We start from the raw sequence: 24,585 nt of genomic DNA, 5'->3' as shown, positions 1-24,585 counted from the left end.
TGAGCAGCCTATTAATAATTAAGTTACTCGAGAGGTTTCATAGCTAGCTAATACGCATGCTCAGTCTGGAACGCACTGGCTCAGATGTATGACCTACAACGCATGCGTAGAAGGAATCCTGTGTTCTGCACCGGAAATACTGCGATGGTGACAAAGTGTGATTGGGAGAGATAGGTGGCGTATAGTGTCTGCTGCTGGGTAGAATGGGGTCATGGCGCAGGCGTGGTTGTGCATGTTAGTTTGTAACCAAAGAAGTGAGTTGAGGATTGCTGCTTGTCATTAGAGGTGGGAAGAGTTTGGTTTAATTACAGAAGGGGGACTTGTAGCTATGGAATGACGTTAAATTATCCACATGGGATGACAGAGCGTGCAGGTGCCGGCACAGAAGCTCATGGAAGCTGACATAATGTAGGTACTGTGTACATAGTCTGATCTAAACTCCAGGTATATGGAAAATATGATCACATTTCATTTTATAACATCAGCAATAATACAAACAATAGTTATATATGACAATCCACTATAAGCTTACTTACAAAAAAAAGTCTATTTATGTTGTGAGTCCTGCATGTCTGCTTTCCAGATTCCTAGTATGCTTGACAGCTTCTTCTCAATTTATAAGGACTACATATATATATATATATATTTTTTTTTCTGCAATCAGTGATTCCTTTACTGGCATGTTGCTTGGAATGCATGGAAGTAAAAAAACCTTGTACCTTTACTACTACTTTAACCACTTTGACACCAAGCCTTTTCTGGCACTTTTTGTTTACATGTAACAATCAGTACTTTTTGCTAGAAAATTACTTAAACCCCCCAAATATAATATAGATATAGATATATATAGATAGATCTATCTATATATATATAGATATATATAGATAGATCTATATATATATATAGATCTATCTATCTATATATATATATATATATATATATATATATATATATATATATATATATATATATTTTTTTTTATAGATATAGATATATCTATATATATAGATAGATATATCTATCTATATATATATATATATATATATATATATATATATATATAGAGAGAGAGAGAGATATAGAGATATATATATATATATCTCTCTCTCTCTCTCTCTCTATATATATATATATATATATATATATATATATATATATATATATATATATATATATATATATTTTTTTTAAAAGCGGAGGCCCTAGAGAATCAATTAGTGGGTTTGGCAATTTTTGCATTTGTACAGCGGTCTTTCAAACACAATTTTTTTGGGAAAAATTATACCTTTGTTGAATCTTAATGCAAAAAAAAAAAAACACAATACATACACCAATTTGTTTGTAAAATGTAAAAGAAAATGTTTAGTTGAGTAAATAGATGGCAAACATGTCACGCTTTAAAATTGCGCACTACTGTGCTACGGTGACAAACAACATGCATTTTAATATTAATAGGCGTCGCTTTAAAAGCTTTTACAGTTTACCACTTTAGATTTACAGAGGAGGAGAGAGGCGCTAGAATTGCTGCCCATGATCTGATGTCCACGGTGATGTGTGGGACAATCGCTGTTTACATGCGTGCAGGACCGATGCGTGTGTTCGCCTTTCGTGCGTTCACCTTTGCGTGCGAGCATGCACAGGGGGGGTATGGGGGGTTGGGGCCGGGTACACTTTACATTTTTCTTTTTTAATTATTCGTTTGTTTTTTGCTTTTGTTTTTACACTGTTGCTTTATTTATTTATTTTTAGCACTTTTATTGCTGTCACAAGGAATGTAAACATCCTTTTGACAGCAATAGGCACGTGACAGGTACTCTTTATTGAGAGATCTGGGCTCTGTAAGACCCTAAATCCTTCTTCTGCCCTTAAAAGCATTCAAAACACCAAGATTGAAGTTTTTGAATGCTTTTGATTTTTTTTAAATGGTGCTGTTGAGATCCGGGTAAACAGCAGTGATGTCAGGTCATCACGTCTGGGTTACCATAGCTGAGGGTCGATCAATCCGAACTTTGTTCTGCTCTCCGTCGGTAGAAGTGCCAGCTGGTCGCTTCGCTCCCCCGGTGAGACAGGAGAGCCTGAGAAAGCTACGGGAGGGGAGGGACATCCCATCCCTCTGCTTGTAAAATCAATCCAGCAGCTAGTTAGCTGCTAGGATTGCTTTTACAAGAGAGGCGACCGCTGGCCCTAAAAAACGGTACCGGGTATCGCTAGTCCAGAAGTGGTTTAACCATAGATAAACTTTAATGCAGCTCTGTATTAAAAAAATATATTCTTTAAATGCAGCTAGTCTAAGTACCTGGATACAGCTCTGTATTCATTAGATGCAGCTAGTCTAAGTACCTCAATTTGACTTTGTATCAGCATGCTCCTGTACAGCACAGCTTAGATTGGGAGAGGTAGGGACAGTACAAGGGACTGATCAGGCATGCTTCATGTAGATGTGCCCACAAAATACATGATGCTAGAAGAGAGCAGAGAGATGACCTCATCAGTCTCCTGTTGCTCTATCCAATCAGCAGGCAAAGGATGGAGAAATGACTGTATTCCTAAAAGTACATGTACATCTTTTAAAAGAAAAAAAAAAGCCCAACCCAACCAAAAAAAGCTGTGTGCTTCCCACCTGCAGCAGGTCTGTAATTACCTACCCAACGGCTATGGCCTCCCATGTTGTTTACAGCCCATCCAGTAAGAATCGTGCTGGGCTGCCTGTGCACTAATGGGATCATTAACTACAATGGGATGTTACTGTTGAACATGGGAACATTCCATTCAAGTCTATGGGATGTTAGTGTGAAGACTAGATTTTTACTGTCCAGGCTACAGAAATCAGAGAAAGTAAGTATGGACCTGTGGTGGAGGGCACTCAGTTCTGTAGATTAAGGGGGCTAAGGCATTTTATTTTGTAAAATCTGTAAAGTGCAAAAGTTTTAAGCAGGTTTGAAAAATGCTGTAAATTAAAGAGGAAGTAAACTCTGATGGGTTTTACTTGCTCTTTGTTTCCCTGCAAAGGTAAAGCATAATGGGCTACTATGCATCACATAGTAGCCCATTATGTGTCACTTACCTAACACAAGAGCCTGCGATGTCCCCGACTTCCTCACTGGCAGCGAGCGTCCATTCTTCATCCCTCTTCCTTCCGGGGCCGCAAACTCCGGCTCTGTGACTGGCTGAAGCCGCATGATGTCACTCCCGCGCATGTGTGCGGGAGCCGCCAATCACGGCATGACCCCAGCTTGAAACGGCACAGCGTGCCCTTTCAAGAGTGCGCATGCCAAAAAGTAAAATAAGTGTAGCGCTAAGAAGAGGGGTCAAAAAATGGAGTCTATGGACTGACAGTTCAAAGTTCGTGTGTTAAAAGGAACATCCTTGGAGAAAAGAAGAAAAGTCCTCTGGAACAGATCTCAACAAGAGTGTAAACCATCTGTGGAGGGAGCCCACACACCACCAATAAAAGTGAAAAGAGTGCGCATGCGCCGAATAAATCGTCGCATGCGCAGAAGACGGCATCGTACGGGGAAATAGTAAATATCTCCTAAACCGTGTAGGTTTAGGAGATATTTCAAGCACCTACAGGTAAGCCTTAATCTAGGCTTACCTGTAGGTGAAAGTGGTCTGTAAGGGTTTACAACCACTTTAAGAATGATTTCAGAAATAGAAGTGTTCATCATTTATTTTTATCAATTCACAAGATGGAGAGTAAATGAACAGAAGAGAATTCCAAATCAAAGCAATAATTAGCATGACCACTCTTTACCTTCAAAAGGGCATCAATTCCTCTAGGTACATTGCACACAGTTTTTGAAAGAGCTCGGCAGGTAGGTTGTTCCAAACATCTTGGAGAACTAACCACAGATCTTCTGTGGATGTAGACTGCCTCAAATCCTTATATCTCTTCATGTATTCCCAGAAAGGCTCAATGATGTTGAGATTAGGGCTCAAACCATCACTTCCAGGATTACTTGTTCTTCATGCTGAAGATAGTTCTTAACCACTTGCTTACAGGGCACTTAAACCCCCCTCCTGCCAGACCAATTTTCAGCTTTCAGCGCTGACGCACTTTGAATGACAATTGCGCGGTCATACAACACTGTACCCAAATGAAATTTTTATCATTTTTTTCCCACAAATAGAACTTTCTTTTGGTGGTATTTAATCACAGCTGGGATTTTTATTTTTTGCTAAACAAACAAAAAAGATGGAAAATTTAGAAAAAAAAAAATCATGTTTCATAGTTTGTTATAAAATTTTGCAAACAGGTAATTTTTCTCTTTCATTGATATGCGCTGATTAGGCGGCACTGGTGGGCACTGATAGGCTGCACTGATGGGCACGGATAGGCACAGATAAGGCGGCACTGATGGGCACAGATAAGGCGGCACTGATGGGCCCTGATGGGTGGCACTGATGGCCACTGATAGGTACCACTGATAGGTGGCACTGATGGGCGGCACTGATGGGCACTGATAAGTGGCACTGATGTGCAGCACTGTTGAGCCACTGATTGTGGGTGCTGATGGGTGGCACTGTAGGCACTGATGGGTGGGCACTGGTAGTCGGCACTGCTGCCTATTGCTAGGTGGCAATGGCAGAGGGCATAGGTGGGCACTGAGGATCTGGTGGTGCTCACCATGATCGGGACTAATGTCCCTCTCATGGCCACCGGTGATCGTCTTTTTTTCTTCCTCCTCACGCTGTCAGCGCGAGGAGAAAAAATAGCCGATTACTGGCTCTGTTGATGTCACATGATCAGCTGTCATTGGCTGACAGCTGATCATGTGGTGAGGAGTCGGAATCGACCCATTACTCCGATTTGTGATCAGGCGAGTCTCATAGACTCGCTGATCATAGAGAGTGCCACGCGCGCCCTGCAGGGGGCGCGCAGGCCGCTCGTGCACAGGGCGACGTCAATGGACATAGTCCCGGCAAAGCAGGTCTGCACTGTAGCTGTCATTCAGCTATAGCGCGGATCTCAAGTGGTTAATGACATTGGTTGTATGTTTGGGGTCGTTCTGCTGCAGAATAAATTTGGGGCCAATTATACACCTCCCTGATGGGATGGCATGATGAATAAGTATCAGCCTGTATTTCTCAGCATTGAGGACACCATTGATCTAGACCAAAGCTCCAACTCCATTTGCAGAAATGAAACACCAAAATTTGCAATGAACCTCCACTATGCTTGACTGTTGCCTGCAGACACTCATGAGGCTGGGTTCACATATATGCAAATTGGATGCATTTTAAACCGCATCCAATTCACATGACGTATGAATGTGACTGGCTTTCAATGGAGCCGGTTCACACATGTTTGGGGAGGCTGTGGTGCAGTTTCAAAATGGGTCCTGTGCGTTTTGGGGTCTGGTTCAGGTGCGAATTCAGGCAAAAATTTGCACCTAAACCGGTGAACAGGAACACACTGGACCCGGACTGCAAACCGCAGCCACACATATGTGAAGTCGGCCTTATGTGCCGCTCTCCAGCCCTTCAGTGAACAAACTGTCTCTTGTTACAACCAAATTTTGACTCAGCTCAGAGCTCCTGCTGCCATTTTACTGTACCCCATTTCCTATGTTGTCATACATAGTTGAGTCGCTTAGCCTTGTTTCCATATCAGAGCTATGGCTTTTTGGCCACAATTCTTTCATGAAGACCACTTCTGGCTAGACTTCACCTGACAGATAGATGTACCTGGGTCCCAATGGTTTCCACCAGTTCTTTGCTGATGTCACTGCTGGACATCTTCCAATGTTGTAGGGAAGTAAGCATGATGTGTCTTTCATCTGCTGCATTGTTTTCCAGGCCGACCACTGCATCTATGGTCCTCAATGTTGCCCATTTCTTTGTGCTTCTTCAAAAGAGCTTAAAGAGAAGTATGGTTTTTTTTTCCTCCATTATACTTACCTAGGTGGATGCAGCATCGGTCCCCCGGCATCTCTACACTGAGACCCGAGCCACCGAACACCGTCGATGGCTCGGTTCTCTTGGCTCCCTGAGCAGAGAGTTTCAGCCTGTCAATCAGCAGCTCTCCTGCTCTGCTCCTCCACGCTCACTGGAGCGCTGAGCTGTGGAGGGGCGGGGAGCGGCCATCTCAGTGGCTTGCTGAGAGGCTGAGATGGCCATCAGTCCAGGCACCTGGCGGATCCAGACTTCCTAAGACGGGATGATGCGGTGTCTGGACTGATCTCTGTGACGTCAGCAGAGAGTGGATTTCAGACTGCTCTCTGCTGAAAACGGGTCACAGGAGTGCAAAACACATTGCACTCCTGTGACCTATAGGAGAAGCCCAGCCAAACAAGCTCAGGCTGGACTTCTTTAAACAGCACATCTTGAAACTCCAGTGTGCGCTGAAATCTTTGTCTAGAAGAGACCTTGCTGATGCAGTATAACTACCTTGTGTTTTGTTGCTGTGCTGGGCTCCCGTGTCAATGAGCGGCGACTACAGGGAAGAAGAGGGAGCACTGACAACAGCTGAGCTATGAGAGCCTATGAGTGATATAAAACAGGAAAAAATCTGTGTTAGGTCGAGTAAAAAAAAAAAAGTGTGCAGCCACTTAACTATGATACCAGCTGTGAACAATCAATATAAATAAGAAGCGGCGCTAAATCCTGAATAATGCAGTCATGAATAATCATATGGTAAATGATGTGGCATTAAAACTATTAAACATGCAGTGAATAAAATAACATAACATTGAAACAAAATCAATCATATGAACATGATATAATGAAAGGTGCAAAATCCAGTGTTAGGTGAACGTAAAAAAGTCCTTTCAATGAAAAAGTCCTTTTCAATAATAAACAAGAGTGTCCATAAAGTGCAAAAGGTTATATACAGTGCCCTGCAAAAGTATTCACCCCCCTTGGCATTTTACCTATTTTGTTACATTACAGTCTTTAGTTTAATGTTTTTTTAAACTGAAGTATACGTGATGGATCAGAACACAATAGTCTAAGTTGGTGAAGTAAAATTAGAAAAATATATATACATAAAACAATTTTTCCGAAATAAAAAACTGATAATTGGCATGTGCGTATGTATTCACCCCCTTTGTTATGAAGCCCATAAAAAGCTCTGGTGCAACCAATTACCTTCAGAAGTCACATAATTAGTGAAATGATGTCCACCTGTGTGCAATCTAAGTGTCACATGATCTGTCATTACATATAAACACCTTTTTGAAAGGCCCCAGAGGCTGCAACACCTAAGCAAGAGGCACCACTAACCAAACACTGCCATGAAGACCAAGTAAGGGACAGTGTTGTCGAGAAGTACAAGTCAGGGTTAGGTTATAAAAAAATATCCAAACCTTTGATGATCCCTAGGAGCACCATCAAATCTATCATGACCAAATGGAAAGAACATGGCACAACAGCAAACCTGCCAAGAGACGACCACACACCAAAACTCATGGACTGGGCAAGGAGGGCATTAATCAGAGAGGCAGCACAGAGACCTAAGGTAACCCTGGAGGAGCTGCAGAGTTCCACAGCAGAGACTGGAGTATCTGTACATTGGATGACAATAAGCTGTACGCTCCATAGAGTCGGGCTTTATGGCAGAGTGGCCAAAAGAAAGCCACTACTTTCAGCAAAAAACAAAATGGCATGTTTTGAGTTTGTGAAAAGGCATGTGGGAGACTCCCAAAATGTATGGAGGAAGGTGCTCTGTTCTGAAGGTGCTCTGTTCTGATGAGACCAAAATTGAACTTTTTGGACATCAAAGAAAATGCTATGGTGCAAACCCAACACATCACATCACCCAAAGAACCCCATCCCCACAGTGAAACATGGTGGTGACAACATCATGCTGTGGGGATGTTTTTCAGCAGTCGGGACTGGGAAACTGGTCAGAGTAGAGGGAAAGATGGATGGTGCTAAATACAGAGATACTTGAGCAAAACCTGTTCCACTCTGTGTGTGATTTGAGGCTAGGACGGAGGTTCACCTTCCAGCAGGACAATGACCCCAAACACACTGCTAAAGCAACACTTGAGTGGTTTGGGAAAAATGTAAATGTGTTGGAATGGCCTAGTCAATCCAACAGAAAATCTGTGGTCAGACTTAAAGATTGCTGTTCACAAGCGCAAACCATCCAACTTGAAGGAGCTGGAGCAGTCTTGCAAAGAGGAATGGGCAAAAATCCCAGTGGTAAGATGTGGCAAGCTCATAGAGACTTATCCAAAGTGACTTGGAGCTGTGATACCCGCAAAAGGTGGCTCTACAAAGTATTGACTTTAGGGGGGTGAATAGTTATGCACATTGACTTTTTCTGTTTTTGTCCTATTTGTTGTTTGCTTCACAATAAAAAAAATCTTCAAAGTTGTGGGCATGTTCTGTAAATTAAATGATGCAAATCCTCAAACAATCCATGATAATTCCAGGTTGCGAGGCAACACAACACGAAAAATGCCAAGGGATGCAAGGCAAGGCACTGTAAGTAACATTGACCAACTTTTAGCATACGCTTCTTACTAGATAGCGTGGACCTTAAATTATAATGGTCATAAAAGCACAAAATATGCGTTTAATCATCAGTGACGTCTTCCCAGGGGCAGATACCACGCTCCATCACAATAAATAGTAACCCACAGTCTAGAGTAAATGGTTAAAGTGTTTGTTATGGCACTTATATAAGACTATGCCAGCCCCTCTTTTAGAGGCTGGCATAGCACACTGTGTAAGTTTTGAAAAACGAGTGTTCTAAATACCGAATTTCAGCTGTATTCAGGCCGGGCATGTGACTCGCGGCCCGCTTTACAGCTCCGATGGATGTCTTCTGCGGGAGGGGCTGTGATCTCCCTCTGACGTCAGCCGGGGAGATTACGAGTCATGTGACCGGTCTGAAGGCAGCTGAAATTCGGTATTTAGAACACTCGTTTTTCAAAACAACTTACAGTGTGCTATGCCAGCCTCTAATTGAGGGGCTGGCAGTGACAAATTTTAGGTTTTTATTTTTACAATAATAGCGGTGGGGGGTGGGGCCGGAGACAGACAGAGAGGGAGATGACAGGCAGGAAGGAGGGGGTGAGCAGAGCAGGCAGCGTATGATGGAGGGACGCACTTTGACCACGGTGATCAGGGCGGAGCAGCCCTGGTTATCGTGGTCTGTTTAGAGAGGGCATACAGGAAGTGGCAGATTCGGGTTTTTTTTTTTTTACAGTCTAGAGGGGGGCAGAATATACAGCACAAGCACTGTGCTGTGTAATCTGCTTTAAGGGACTTAACAAACGCTTTAAGCTAGTGAGACAAAGGATCATATGCAAATAGATCTAACGCAGCTACACACATAATTGGGTGTGCAAAGACACTGCTCCATCTAGTGGTCAGAATCCATATGACCAATTAGAAACCATTTGCAAGAAAAAAATCATATGCAAAGAATCATATGCAAATGAAAAAAAAAAGCTACACATGTATTGTGCATAAATAAGTATAAAAGACACTGCTCCATTTAGTGGTTAGAATCCATATGACAAAATCAGTGATGTCATTGCTCCCGGAATTCCCAGCAGCTGTCAAGCACTCCCTGACATGGGGGTGCCAGAGATGCGGGGGGTCATGTGAAAGGACTGAAGCAGGCTGAAAAAAGGTAAGTATGCAGATCTTTGTTACATAGGGTAGGTAGCAGGAGGGGGGAGAGGACACTTTTAAGAATAGTTAGTGTTAGGCAAGCATTCCACTTTAACTTCAGGCATTGTAATGTTCTTCTTAAAGGCTTTTAGTATATTTGCTTTACTGAGTAGCTTTTAAAGTACAGCTACCTAAATGTATCTTATTAAGGCCCAGCCCCCACTCTGCTGCGTACACACGAGCGGATTTCCATTGGAAAAACCATCCAAGTTTTTTCCGACGGAATTCCGCTCAAGCTTGCCTTGCATACACACGGTCACACAAAAGTTCTCTGAACTTTCGACTGTCAAGAACGCGGTGAAGTACAACACTACGACGAGCCGAGAAAATGAAGTTCAATGCTTCAGAGCATGCGTCAAATTGTTTCCGAGCATGCGTAGGAATTTTGCGCGTCGGAATTTGTACAGACGATCGCATTTTTGGATAGGAACTTTTTCCAACCGAAAAATTGAGAACCTGCTCTCAATCTTTTGCTGGCAGGAATTCTGCCAGCAAAAGTCCAATGGAGCATACACACAGTCGCATTTTCCGACCAAAAGCTCTCATCTGTCTTTTGCTGGCCAAATTTCCGATGGTGTGTATGCGGGATTAGTCTTGTACCTGCCTGTCTTCCAACAGCTGTGTGAACTCTTGTCAGAATCTTTGATGCCAGTCCTGCACACGAATGCCACAATCTCCTTTGAATTATAAAGAGAGTTTGTACTTTGGCAGTTGTCAGAGCTTTCCCTATTCAAGAAGGTATTATGATAGGGCAGTAACATGGTGTGCAAAGTCAGTCGCTGCAGTAGCAGTTGTAAACTTGTTCCTGCTTTTTTCTGCTGGCTCTGGGGGAAGGCTGTCTAATCAGAAGATGCACCCCACCCTGTGGTCCCCTCCCTCCTCTGCTCCTCCAGGGAGCCCAGGACCACAAAAAGCTGTCAGGATGACACGCAAGACGAGATTTGCCTTCTGCATTACATGGACCTGGGCTTGCCTAGCTCTTGGCACTTCTGGGTTCAGAGCTGTCAGCAGATTGGAGACTTTCTCTTACCTATCTGCTTGAGCAAAGCTCTCACATTGAGGCCCCTTTACACAAGAACCCTCCTGGACCAATCTCCTGCTGTGTGAGATCAGAATGGAAACAGACGTCACAATATTTCCTCCAACTTGTAAGGGAAGAAAAGAGACCAATGTGAGCATATATCGTCAGACACCTGATCGTTTACTTTCAGCCACTCTTAGGGATACATTGGTGTCCATTTTTTTATCTGTGTATTCACTAGGCAGAAATGGGCTACCTGAACAGTCTAACTGGTAGTGTTGGAGCTTGCCTGCTCTTTCAGGCCACCATTCATCCGGGTTGGCCAATTACTATGATGTGCTTCCTCATTGGCCAATAGGAATGTGTGGGAGGTAGGAGGGGGTTAAAAAAAAAAAAAAAAAAAAAAAAAAAAAACAAGCTTTGGCAGTGCTACCAAGTTGTGAACTTTTTACCTGATGAGAAAGACTTGTATTTGAAGAGAGCATCGACACTGAAAGCTGCTGGTGATTGTACATCTGAGCAGCTTGTTCTTGAAGTTAAAATTAAAGTCCCTGTGAAGCCCAGCTTGATAGAGATGAGAGTTAAAACCTCTGTGATATTGTGCGGTCATACAACACTACCCAAATTACATTTTTATCATTTTTTTTTAGACAGATAGTTTAGCAAAAAATAAAAACAAAAGAAAGCTCTAACGATAAAAGACCAAAAATTTCGAAAAAACAGAACATTTTTCTTAGCTTCTGTTATAAACGGGGTGGATTAAAATCAGTGATTAGAAAAAAAAATCAGATTTTTTTTTTTTTAATTTAAATCAGTTTTTTTTTATTTTTATCAAATTTATTTTAATAAAATGCTTTTGGAGTAAAAATCTATCTAAAGATAGTTTTCTATTTAAGATACATTAATCATTTAGTTTATTCAGCATGAAATGGAGCTTAGTTATGCAGCATGAGGCTGTATATTCTGCAATATTTACATTTTTGGTAAACTCATTCAATGGATCCAATCTCTGCAAGCTGAGATAACATGCACTGCATTGATGCATTCACACAATTTCACAGCAACCATGAGATAAAACAAAGGACTGCCGATAACTGGCAAGTCTGTTCACATGTGACCAGCTGTGATTGGACAGAGATGATCACATGGTAAAGGACCGCGGTGATTGGCCCTTTACCACGATCTGTGATCAGCTGTGTCCATAGGACACAGCGGTCACAGAGCCCGCTGGATGTGCACCCCAGGGAGGCAGGGTTTTGGGAGGAGGGCCATAGACGCCCTCCCAGAACTGAAAGCCTGTGCTGTTTTTGGCTATAGCATGGGCAGGAAGACGTTAATGAGAAATAGTCTTTCAGTGGCTAAATACCTATATTCCCTTCTTTTGCAATTCTAAAGTTCTAGATCAGCTCTTTTCAACCTGGGTGCCCAGGCATGCCTTGAAAAAATGCCTGAAAACTTGCCCAAAAATTGTATACAAGCCAGTGAATTGATGAAGCCTGCCTTTCAGTTTAAAGGTTTTTATTGTGCACCATTACATCCTACCAGCCACCAGCATCCTAACAACCAATGATGTCATCGGTTGATAAAGAGGACGTTGGGCACCTGCACTACATCCTTGTTTGCCCATCTCCAGCCCCTCTCCATCAGCACTGGGGTCCTATTAGCTGATTGAGGGAGGAGATTAAGGGGAAGGAAAAATGCTGGAATAGTAATACCATTGTGCAAAGGTGTATTTGATTTGGAAGAATCAATTCTAATGCTGGGTGTCCTACATGTGTGGATGTTGCTGCGTTATGCAAAACTATTAGTTTTAGTTTTTTTACATTTTAGAATGGGGTGTCTCAAGATTGTGCAGAATGTTAAAGGGTGCCATGACTGAAAAAAGCTTGGAAAACACAGATCTGTGTTCATTGTTCCTTACAGCTATATATTGTTTTGCATCTGTTCACCAGGTGAGGGCAGCAAAAGCACTTGCAACTTATTATATTGCTTAAAGTGATTGTAAAGCTTCCTTTTTAATTTTTTTTCAAATAACAAACATGTCATACTTGCCTCCACTGTGCAGCTCGTTTTGCACAAAGTGGCCCCGAACCTGGTCTTCTGGGGTCCCAGAAGGAGCTCTCGCGGCTCCTCTCTGCATCAGAAGCGCTCTCCCGGGGGGTTACCTTGCGGGCGCACTCCCGAATCCATAATTCGGCGTCCATAGCCCCCGAATGTATGACTCTGCCCTGGCACCCGCATCATTGGAATTGATTGTTAGCAGTGGGAGCTAATCAGGACACAAGACACTGGCCGGAGCTGGTGTGCTTGTTCCCGTCGCGCAAATTTCGGCACTCGGGTAAGTATAAGGGGGGCTCAGGGGCACTGCTGCATTAAAAAATGTTTTTCATCTTAATGCATAGAATGCATTAAGGTGAAAACCGGCGAGGGTTTACAACCCCTTTTTAAGAGTAGCAGTGATCAATGTGTTTAGTTCTCTAGGCATAGCTGGACAATATGAACTATTTCTAAGAATAAGGACGGTGATACATGACACAGTTTTTATATAAACAATGCAACCATTTAAAGCATTGTTTATGGTAATTGAGCAATGTAGCAGTAAAAAGAAAATGCCTTAAGAACTTGCTACCTTAAAAAGAGAGCTGCTAATAACACACCTCACCCCTACTAGATTAAATCTCTTACCATTAATACAATCAGCGCTTGTCACCAAAAAATCCCCCAGTTCTCCAATCCAAAAATCTAACAGTTCTTCCCATCAGCAACAATCTGTAATGAAAATTCACTGTATGAAGCTTACACTGATCAGCCATAACTTTATGACCATCCACCTAATGCTGAGTAGGTCCACCTTTTGCTGTCAAAACAGCCTTGACCCCTTGAGGCATGGATGCCACTAGACCTCTGAAGGTTCGCTGTGATATCTGGCACCAAGCCGTTAGCAGATCCTTTAAAAGAGAAGTATGGGAATTGTTTTTTGTTTTTCAGAATCCTACTTCCCTAGATGGATGCAGCATTGGTCTGATGCTGCATCTGTCCCCTGCTGGCTCTAACACTAAGAACTGAACGATCAAACAGCATCGATAGCTTGGTTCTCCCCTGATCAGAGAGCTGGTGACTGTCACTCACTGGCTCTCTGCTCTTCCTTCCCCTCATGCTCATTGGAGCGCTGGGCTGTGAAGGGAACAGGAGCGGCTGTCTAATTAGGCTCTAATTAGGCTCTTAGCGGCTCGCTGAGAGGCTGAGTCGGGTGTCGGTCCAGGCATTTGGGTGGATCCTGACCATATGGTCATGATTTTTCCCAAGCCTGGACCAGCTCTGGGACATCAGCGACAGCGAGCTTTAGCCCATTGTCAGCTGAAAACGGGTCACAGGAGTGCAGAATGAACTGCACTTCTGTGATCCACAAGTGTACAGCCAAACAAGCTTTGACTGTACTTCTCTTTTTAAACTCTGTAAGTTGTGAGGTGGAGCCCCCATGGACTTCTTTTTCCAGCACATCCTAGATGCTTGATTGGATCAAGGTCTGGAGAAAACTCGTTGTTGTGTTCCTTAAAGCAGTATTAAACCAAAAAGCAAAGGTTTATTATATGGCAGCCTTCTACTTCTAAGATGTGATGGCTGCATTCATTTTTATTTTTTAGGCTTTCTATCTTTTTTTTCACCTGGTGATCCAGCCAGTAAGTCTCTCCAGCAAATGTATCAATTACAGAGATGAGACAAACTATTCACCACTGACAGGGGTGCATACAATGATTAACTTTTATTTATGTAAAACCTTTATCCCAAAATGAGAAAAAAAAACTGTTTGCTGTATTTGCTTTTAAAGTATTACCTGAAATGTGACTTCCTAGAGTATTTAAATTTGCTAGTACATCACTCCACTCCCCAGACTGACAGTGCTGCTGTCCAAAGGTGCCCACTCTGCTCCTTTATCCAGAGTGAAGGCACTCTAATACAGGAGTTCAGTTACTGGCAGGTGAAAATGGGGGGGGGGGGGGGACCTTAAAAAAATGAAACTAAAGCAGCTACCACATCTAAGGATTGGTAAGCTGCAATATATTACATTTTTGGTTTTGGGTTTATTATCACTTTGCATCGGACTGATGCTGCATCTACCTAGGTATGTATGATTATTACATTTAAAAAGGTCCATTAAGAAAACACGTGACCACGATTTGAGGTTAGAAGAAAAGAGGTTTATTCTTTGATTGTGGTAAGGGTTCTTTACGGTTAGAGAACTAAAATGTGGAATTCCCTCCCCTTCCTCTCAAGGAAGCAGAATATACAGAGCTATACAAAACACACACATACATACGCATAGTTTGAACTGGCTGGACTGGTGTCTTTTTTTTTTTTTTTTTAACCATAAACTAGTAGCAAATTTACTGACTGATTATAGAGAAAAATATTCTAAAGCAAAAAAAAAACAACAAAACTCTGAGGGCATTTACTTTTTTGTCAATAAGTTGGCTTTGTGGCAATGGAAGCAGCCTACACAGTAATTAGGGGTCAGCAGACAATCGATTGCTTAAAGTGGTTGTAAACTCCCCGGCCCAACTTTAACGCATGTAAAACGTTTTAAAGCCACCTACATGTAAGTTATTGTAAAAGTATTACAAACTGCGCTGTTTAGGAGATATCGCCGATATCTGTGTCAGTGACATCACTCGCGCGCATGTGTTTTGTCCCTCACATATGGCACACTCTTTAAAAGTACAGTGAGAGAAAAATGTATTTGATCCCCTGCTGATTTTGTACGTTTGCCCACTGACAAAGAAATGATCAGTCTATACTTTTAATTGTAGGTTTAACAAAAATATCCAGAAAAAGTAATTTCAAAAAAGTTATAAATTGATTTGCATTTTAATGAGTATTGGATCCCCTATCAATCAGCAAGATTTCTGGCTCCCAGGTGTCTTCTATACAGGTAACGAGCTGAGATTAGGAGCACTCACTTAAAGGGTATAAAAGACACCTGTCCACATAAGCAATCATTCAGTCAGATTCCAATCTCTCCACCATGGCCAAGACTAAAGAGCTGTCCATGGATGTCCGGGACAAGATTGTAGACCTACACAAGGCAGGAATGGGCTACAAGACCATCACCAAGCAGCTTGGTGAGAGGGTAACAACAGTTTGTGCGATTGTTTGCAAATGGAAGAAACACAAAATAACTGTCAATCTCCCTTGGTCTGGGGCTCCATGCAAGATCTCACTTCGTGGAGTTTCAATAATCATGATAATGTTGAGGAATCAACCCATAACTACACGGGAGAATCTTGCCAATGATCCCAAGGCAGCCGGGACCATAGCAGTGGCGAGCTGTCCATTAGGGGCGCCTGGGCGCTGCCCCCTCTCTCCAGCTACCCCCTATATGCAGTAGATCGATTCATGCATAGCATGAATCTATCTACAGCCGCCCCCTATTCATGTGTCCAGCCCCTTTTGGGTCACTGGGCATATGAATTACAGCGGCCAGGTTTTTTTTTTTTTGAAGAACTTGATTAGAGCCAGACGCTCTAATAGGCTTCAAAATAGGGTGGACTCAGGATGTAGAGCATTGCATCTGGAGCCCGCCCAGGTGTGTTGCAACGGTGAATTAATATTCGCCGTTGCAACACTGATCCTCCTCCCGGCCAATCGGGAAGCATGTATGAAACCTGTTTCCTGATTGGCCAAAACGTCAGGTGATCCTATTGGACGCCTAGTGCCTGGAGGAGCAGAGAGGAGACACCACGGAAGCTGCTCCAGGAGAGGGCACGGGTGTAGCTTTCCCCGAGCCTGCCATGCTGGAAGATGGCCACATCTGACCGCTGCTCTCACATCCAGGATAAGGGTGGTGGTGGTTGTGGGGGTTGTTAGTGCCGTGGGGTGGTAGGTGTCAGTTGTGCTAGTCACTCTCTACCGGCGGCCCGGGGGTCTTGTTTGCCGCCCCCGCTTCAAAAAAAAAAAAGCCCCCACCAGCTGATACTGGACCATATTCACCAAGAAACGCATGAAGGACCGAAATCCTGCAGAACCCACAAGGTCCCCCACTCAAGAAAGCACATGTACAGGCCCATCTGAAGTTTGCTAATGAACATCTAAATGATTCAGAGGAGAACTGGGTGAAAGTGTTGTGGTCAGATGAGACCAAAATCGAGCTCTTTGGCATTAGTTCAACTAGCCATGTTTGGAGGAGGAGGAATGCTGCCTATGACCCCAAGAACACCATCCTCGCTGTCAAACATGGAGGTGGAAACATTATGCTTTGGGGCTGTTTTTCTGCTAAGGGGACAGGACAACTTCACCTCATCAAAGGGACGATGGACGGGGCCATGTACCGTCAAATTTTTGGTGAGAACCTCCTCCCTCAGCCAGGGCATTGAAAATGGATCCTGGATGGGTATTCTAGCATGACAATGACCCAAAATGACCAAGGCAACAAAGGAGTGGCTCAAGAAGAAGCACATAAGGGCCTGGAGTTGCCTAGCCAGTCTCCAGACCTTAATCCTAAAGAAAATATGTGGAGAGAGCTGAAGGTTCAAGTTACCAAACGTCAGCTTTGAAACCCTAATGCAGTGATCGCGATCCTTGGCACCCCAGATGTTTTGGAACTACGTTTCCCCTGATGCTCAACTACACTGCAGAGTGCATGAGCATCATGGGAAATGTAGTTCCAAAACATCTGGGGTGCCAAGGTTCGCCAACACTGCCCTAATGACTTAGGGTCTGCAAGGGGGAGTGCTGACAAAATCCCTCCTGAGATTTGTGCAAACCTGGTGGCCAACTACAAGAAACGTCTGACCTCTGTGATTGTCAACAAGAGTTTTGCCACCAAGTACTAAGTCATGTTTTACGAAGGGGTCAAATACTCATTAAAATGCAAATCAATTTATAACTTTTTTGAAATGCGTTTTTTTGTTGTTATTCTGTTTCTCACTGTTAAAATAAACCCACCATTCAAATTATAGACTGATTATTTCTTTGTCCCTGGGCAAACGTACAAAATCAACAGGGGATCAAATACTTTTTTTCATTACTGTAACCATGTACAGTGCCTTGAAAAAATATTCAGAACCCTTGAATTTTCCACATTTTGTCATGTTACAACCAAAAACATAAATGTATTTTCTTGGGATTTTATGTGATAGATCAACACAAAGTGGCACATAATTGTGAAGTGGAAGGAAAATGATATTTGTTTTTTCCAATTTTTTTCCAAATAAATATCTGAAAAGTGTGGCGTGCATTTGTATTCAACCCCCTTTACTCTGATACCCCTAACTAAAATCTAGTGAAACCAATTGCCTTCCAAAGTCACTTAATTAGTAAATGGAGTCCACCTGTGTGTAATTTAATCTCAATATAAATACAGCTGCTCTGTGAAGCCCTGAGAGGTTTGTTAGAGAACCTTAGTGAACAAACTGCATCATGAAGGTCAAGGAACACACCAGACAGATCAGGGATAAAGTGAAAAAATTATTAGACCCCCGCGCTTATGTTCAAGGATAAAATTGTGAAAAAGTGTAAAGCAAGGTTAGATTATAAAAAAAAATCCCAAGCTTTGAACATCTCACGATACACTGTTCAATCCATCATCGGATATGGAAATGGGTATGACAAAACTGCAAACCTACAAGACATGGCCGTCCACCTAAACTGACAAGCCGGGCAAGGAGAGCATTCATCAGAGAAGAAGCCAAGAGGCCCATGGTAACTCTGGAGGAGCTGCAGAGATCCGCAGCTCAGATGGGAGAATCTGTCCACAGGACAACTATTAGTCGTGCACTCCACAAATCTGGCCTTTATGGAAGAGTGGCAAGAAGAAAACCATTGTTTAAAAAAGCCATAAGAAGTCCCATTTGCAGTTTGCCATGTGAAGGACACAGCAGACATGTGGAAGAAGGTGCTCTGATCAGATAAAACCAAAATTGAACTTTTTGGCATAAAAGCAAAAACACTATGGGGGTCATTTACTATAGAGCTGCGGCGCTAATAGCGCTAATTTGCGGTAATTAGCGCTAAACCGTTATTCACTATAGCGCTGGTGAGAATATTTTCCCAAAATCGAATTTACTATAGCTCCCTGAAACCAAATAACGCCCAAACCCTTACTCTGCTAAAACCTGGAGAATTGCACATGGAAATAATGTTTAGAGCATGATATAATTGCCTAAATGGTACTGAAATATGCGGAATATTATTTAAAGATAATCTGCTTTTAAACTGTGTGAAAAAGTGATTTCTACACTGAAATATCTTTAAAAGTCTGAGAAGTGAAAAATTCCCTGTTTTGGACAACTAGGTGCCAACACAACTGAGCATGCTCAGACCTGAAAATAGCTCTCATTTTAACTCAAGTGTCTTTTTTAGCTGACGCTATAGTAAATACCAAAATGAGAGCTATTTAGAGAGCATTTTTTTAAAATGAAAATCTGCTCTATTCTAGTCCAAATGAAGTATTAGCCATTGATTCTAATGCAACAATTCTAACTTTCACAAAAAAAAAAAACCTTTTAATGTTGAGATGAAATGTATCTTTCTGAAATAAAGATACATTTGTGAAATTAATTTTCCTTTGCAACGTTGTTGCTTCTACTTAAAATATTTTGATTTTAAGAATACTAGAATGTGGAATGTTTTGATGTTTTGGTAAAATATATTTTTCTCTGTCACTTTCACTTGTTACAGGTGTCTTTATAATCCACAAACAATACCATTGCTGATGCAAATTTAAAATGAATCACAATTTTTTGTGCTTCTTATTATTTCCAAATATTCAGATGGTCGCTGGAGTCTCTATGATGGTTCGGAGGCTGGGTGTGATGTTATGATGTCACGCCCGGCCTCTGTATTAAAAAAAAACGTCGCCGCTTCGGCTGGGAAGCAGAGATCGTTTTTTTTTTTGTTTTTTTTTCAGGCTTCTAAACCTAAACCTAGAGGTGAGATGTGGGGTCTTATTGACCCCACATCTCACTGTAAAGAGCACCTGTCATGCTTATTCCTATTACAAGGGATGTTTAAATTCCTTGTAATAGAAACAAAAGTGATCAAAAAAATTTTGGGGGGAAAAAAAGTGTCAAGCTAAAATAAAAAAAGTAAAATTAACATTAAAAATTTTTTTTTTTTTTTTTTAAAGCGCCCCTGTCCCCATGAGCTCGCATGCAGAAGCGAACGCATACATAAGTCCCGCCCACATATGAAACGGTGTTCAAACCACACATGTGAGGTGTCACTGTGAACGTTAGAGCGAGAGCAATAATTTTGGATGAGACTGAAAGATGGTCCGAGACTGGAAAGCAAATGAAGATGCATTAAAGAGTATGCCAAGGAGTAAGTGTGCATTAAAGTAAACTGTTATTATTCCTAAAAAAAACACATTCCAAAAATTGCTGCGCAAATACCCTGCTAGATAAAAAGTTGCAATGACCGCCATTGTATTGTCTAGGGTCTCTGCTAAAAAAAACATATATAATGTTTGCGAGTTCTATGTAATTTTCTAGCCAAAAAATTATGATTTTTACATGTAGGAGAAAATGTCAGAATTGGCCTAGTAGGCAAGTGGTTAAAGTCTATGGGACACGTACATGAATAATCAAAAGTGCTGCCCCAGGGGACATGTATCAATGCAAAAAAGTTTTAAAAATGGCTGTTTTTTTGGGAGCAGTGATTTTAATAATGCTTAAAGTGAAACAATAAAAGTGTAATATTCCTTTAAATTTCGTACCTGGGGGGTGTCTATAGTATGCCTGTAAAGGGGCGCATGTTTCCCATGTTTAGAATAGTCTGACAGCAAAATGACATTTCAAAGGAAAAAAAGTCATTTAAAACTACTCGCGCCTATTAATGAATTGCCGGTCCGACAATACACATAAAAGTTCATTGATAAGAACGGCATGGGAATTCCCCACAGAGGAACCCCGAACCAAAATTAAAAAAAAAAATGGCGTGGGGGGTCCCCCTAAATTCCATACCAGGCCCTTCAGGTCTGGTATGGATATTAAGGGGAACCCCGGCCAAAACTGAAAAAAAAAAATGGCGTGGGGTCCCCCACAAAATCTATACCAGACCGTTCAGGTCTGGTATGGATTTTAAGGGGAACCCCACGCTAAAAAAAAAAATGGTGTGGGGTCCCCCCTAAAAATCCATACCAGACCCTTATCCGAGCACGCAACCTAGCAGGCTGCAGGAAAAGAGGGGGGGCGAGAGAGCGCCCCCCCTCCTGAACCGTACCAGGCCACATGCCCTCAACATTGGGAGGGTGCTTTGGGGTAGCCCCCCAAAACGCCTTGTCCCCATGTTGATGGGGACAAGGGCCTCATCCCCACAACCCTTGCCCGGTGGTTGTGGGGGTCTGCGGGAGGGGGGCTTATCGGAATGTGGAAGCCCCCTTTAACAAGGGGACCCCCAGATCCCGGCCCTCCCCCTGTGTGAAATGGTAAGGGGGTACAAAAATACCCCTACCATTTCACAAAAAAACTGTTAAGTTCACTGTAAAAACTGTTAAAAAGGACAAGAGACAGTTTTTGACAAGTCCTTTATTTAAATGCTTCTTCTTTCTTCTATCTTCTATCTTCCTTCAGTTTCTTCCTCCATCATCTTCTTCTTCTTCTTCTGGTTCTTCTGACCTGAAGGGCCTGGTATGGATTTTAGGGGGACCCCCACGTCATTTTTTTTAAATTTTGGTTCAGGGTTCCCCTGTGGGGAATTCCCATGCCGTTTTTATCAATGAACTTTTATGTGTATTGTCGGACCGACAATTCATTAATAGCCGCGAGTAGTTTTAAATGACTTTTTTTCCTTTGAAATGTCATTTTGCTGTCAGATTGTTCTAAACACGGGAAACATGCGCCCCTTTACAGGCATACTATAGACACCCCCCAGGTACAAAATTTAAAGGAATATTACACTTTTATTGTTTCACTCAAAGCATTATTAAAATCACTGCTCCCGAAAAAACGGCAGTTTTTAAAGAAAAATGTTGGCATTGATCCATGTCCCCTGGGGCAGGACCCAGGTCTCCAAACACTTTTTATGGCAAAGAACTTGCATATAGGCCTTCAGTGAGAACTTTGGATTTTGCAGGTTCGAGCCCCATTGACTTCCACTATTCCAGCATATGTGATCTGACAGGCATTATTGCCATAATAGTGCTGCTTTCCATTTGCATTAGCGCTGACTTTCTGAGAGTTGAAGTCTTTCTGGCCTTTTTTGAGAGTTATTTTTTGGTACTGCAGGAGAATTTTTTGGCGCTATAGTAAATGACCCCCTATGTGTGACGGAAAACTAATACTGCACATCACCTTAAACACCAAACTCACCGTGAAACATGGTGGTGGCAGCATCATGTTGATGGGATGCTTTTCTTCAGCAGAGACAGGGAAGCTGGTCAGAGTTGATGGGAGGATGGATGGAGCCAAACACAGGGCAATCTTATGCTGCGCAAACACGGCCGGACTACCCGACAGAAAAAGTCCGATGGGAGCTTTCATTCGGACATTCCGACCATGTGTCTGGCCCGTCTGACTTTTTCTGTTGACATTTCCGACGGACTCAGATATAGAACATGTTCTATAACTTTCTGTTGGAAATGCCGACGGAGTTTAGCCTGTTGGCAAGTCTGGCCGTGTGTACGTGGCATTAGAAGAAAACCTGTTAGAATCTGCAAAAGACTTAAGACTGGGGCGGAGGTTCACCTTCCAGCAGGACAACAACCCTAAACATACAGCCAGAGCTACAATGAAATGGTTTAGTTAAAAGCATATTCATGTGTTAGAATGGCCCAGTCAAAGTTCAGACCTTTGAGTCCAATTGAGAATCTGTGACAAGACTTGAAAATTGCTGTTCACAGACGCTCTCCATCCAATCTGACAAAGCTTGAGCTATTTTGCAGAGAAGAATATGCAATAATTTCACTCTCTAGATGTGCAAAGCTGGTAGAGACATACCCAAAAAGACTTACAGGTGTAATTGCAGTGAAAAGGGGTTCTACGAAGTAGACTCGGGGGCTGAATACAAATGCATGCCACACTTTTCACATATTCATTTGTAAAAAAATGTTGAAAACCATTTATCATTTCCCTTCCACTTCACAATTATGTGCCACTTTGTGTTGGTCTATCACACGAAATCCCAATAAAATACATTTATGTTTTTGGTTGTAACATGACAAAATGTGGAAAATTTCAGGGGGGTATGAATACTTTTTCAAGGCACCGTATAACCAACATGACACTTCTAGAAAACAGCAGCAGATTTAATTACTAACAATATAATTGTTCTATTTTTTTTGCAGTTGTATTGTCAGTTACACATGCTTTGGAAGAAGGTTAAGTTGTCAAAGGACTGTATGTTTTTCAGATATTGCTCAAGTAAGTATTTAAAAAAAATTAACAATATATTTGTTACGGTTACTGATTATTTCACAATATGATAAAGTATAGGAGATGCTCTGTAGTCACAACACACTTCTTTCCCAGAGTGACGAGGAGGCTCTTGAATAGATACAGTACAGTGAATGAGCTCTGTCAAGCTAGGACAGGAAATATGTTACTGGCAGGATCATTGTTTCAAAATAAAGAAATAAAAGCCTAAACAATGAAGCCACCACATTCAAAGACTGGTAAGCTGCACAATATTACATTTTTGTTCTTGGTTTAGATGCACTTCAAACTTCAACATACAGTGGGGACGGAAAGTATTCAGACCCCCTAAATTTTTCACTCTTTGTTATATTGCAGCCATTTGCTAAAATCATTTAAGTTCATTTTTTTCCTCATTAATGTACACACAGCATCCCATATTGACAGAAAAACACAGAATTGTTGACATTTTTGCAGATTTATTAAAAAAGAAAAACTGAAATATCACATGATCCTAAGTATTCAGACCCTTTGCTCAGTATTCAGTAGAAGCACCCTTTTGATCTAATAAAGCCATGAGTCTTTTTGGGAAAGATGCAACAAGTTTTTCACACCTGGATTTGGGGATCCTCTGCCATTCCTCCTTGAAGATCCTCTCCAGTTCTGTCTGGTTGGATGGTAAACGTTGGTGGACAGCCATTTTTAGGTTTTTCCAGAGATGCTCAATTGGGTCAGGGATCTGGCTGGGCCATTCAAGAACAGTCACGGAGTTGTTGTGAAGCCACTCCTTCATTATTTTAGCTGTGTGCTTAGGGTCATTGTCTTGTTGGAAGGTAAACCTTCAAGCCCAGTCTGAGGTCCTGAGCACTCTGGAGAAGGTTTTCATCCAGGATATCCCTGTACTTGGCCGCATTCATCTTTCCCTCGATTGCAACCAGTCGTCTTGTCTCTGCAGCTGAAAAACACCCCCACAGCATGATGCTGCCACCACCATGCTTCACTGTTGGGACTGTATTGGACAGGTGATGAGCAGTGCCTGGTTTTCTCCACACATACCGCTTAGAATTAAAGCCAGAAAGTTCTATCTTGGTCTCATCAGACCAAAGAATCTTATTTCTCACCATCTTGGAGTCCTTCGGATGTTTTTTTAGCAAACTCCATGCGGGCTTTCATGTGTCTTGCACTGAGGAGAGGCTTCCGTCGGGCCACTCTGCCATAAAGCCCAGACTGGTGGAGGGCTGCAGTGATGGTTCACTTTCTACAACTTTCTCCCATCTGCATCTCTGGAGCTCAGCCACAGTGATCTTTGGGTTATTCTTTACCTCTCTCACCAAGGCTCTTCTTTCCAGCTCAGTTTGGCCTGATGGCCAGCTCTAGGAAGGGTTCTGGTCGTCTCAAACGTCTTGCATTTATGGATTATGGAGGCCACTGTGCTTTTAGGAACCTTAAGTGCAGCAGAAATGTTTTTGTATCCTTGGCCAGATCTGTGCCTTGCCACAATTCTGTCTCTGAGCTCTTCAGGCAGTTCCTTTTGACCTCATGATTCTCATTTGCTCTGACATGCACTGTGAGCTGTAAGGTCTTATA

At 42.3% G+C, this 24,585-nt stretch overlaps 1 protein-coding gene and 1 long non-coding RNA gene across 3 annotated transcripts in view; one reads left to right on the top strand and one right to left on the bottom strand.

Annotated features, from left to right (window-relative positions):
* The window catches only part of LOC141128405 (large ribosomal subunit protein P2-like), an 866,266-nt gene that overhangs the window by 465,034 nt on the left and 376,647 nt on the right, over positions 1-24,585 (bottom strand). The gene's annotated exons all lie outside the window — the stretch shown is intronic.
* LOC141128407 (uncharacterized) overlaps positions 176-24,585 on the top strand; it is a 30,802-nt gene continuing 6,392 nt past the window's right edge. The window contains exons 1-3 of one of the 2 annotated variants that reach the window (XR_012241686.1): positions 176-408; positions 19,776-19,969; positions 22,932-23,007. This is a non-coding gene — a long non-coding RNA (uncharacterized lncRNA). The remainder of the gene's footprint in view (positions 409-19,775; positions 19,970-22,931; positions 23,008-24,585) is intronic. The other variant, XR_012241687.1, reaches the window with a different exon arrangement.

This window comes from Aquarana catesbeiana, linkage group LG02 (assembly GCF_042186555.1).
Source record: "Aquarana catesbeiana isolate 2022-GZ linkage group LG02, ASM4218655v1, whole genome shotgun sequence".
NCBI lineage: Eukaryota > Metazoa > Chordata > Amphibia > Anura > Ranidae > Aquarana > Aquarana catesbeiana.
Note: the sequence above shows the minus strand (reverse complement) of the source record. Positions and strands in the feature narration are given on the sequence as shown.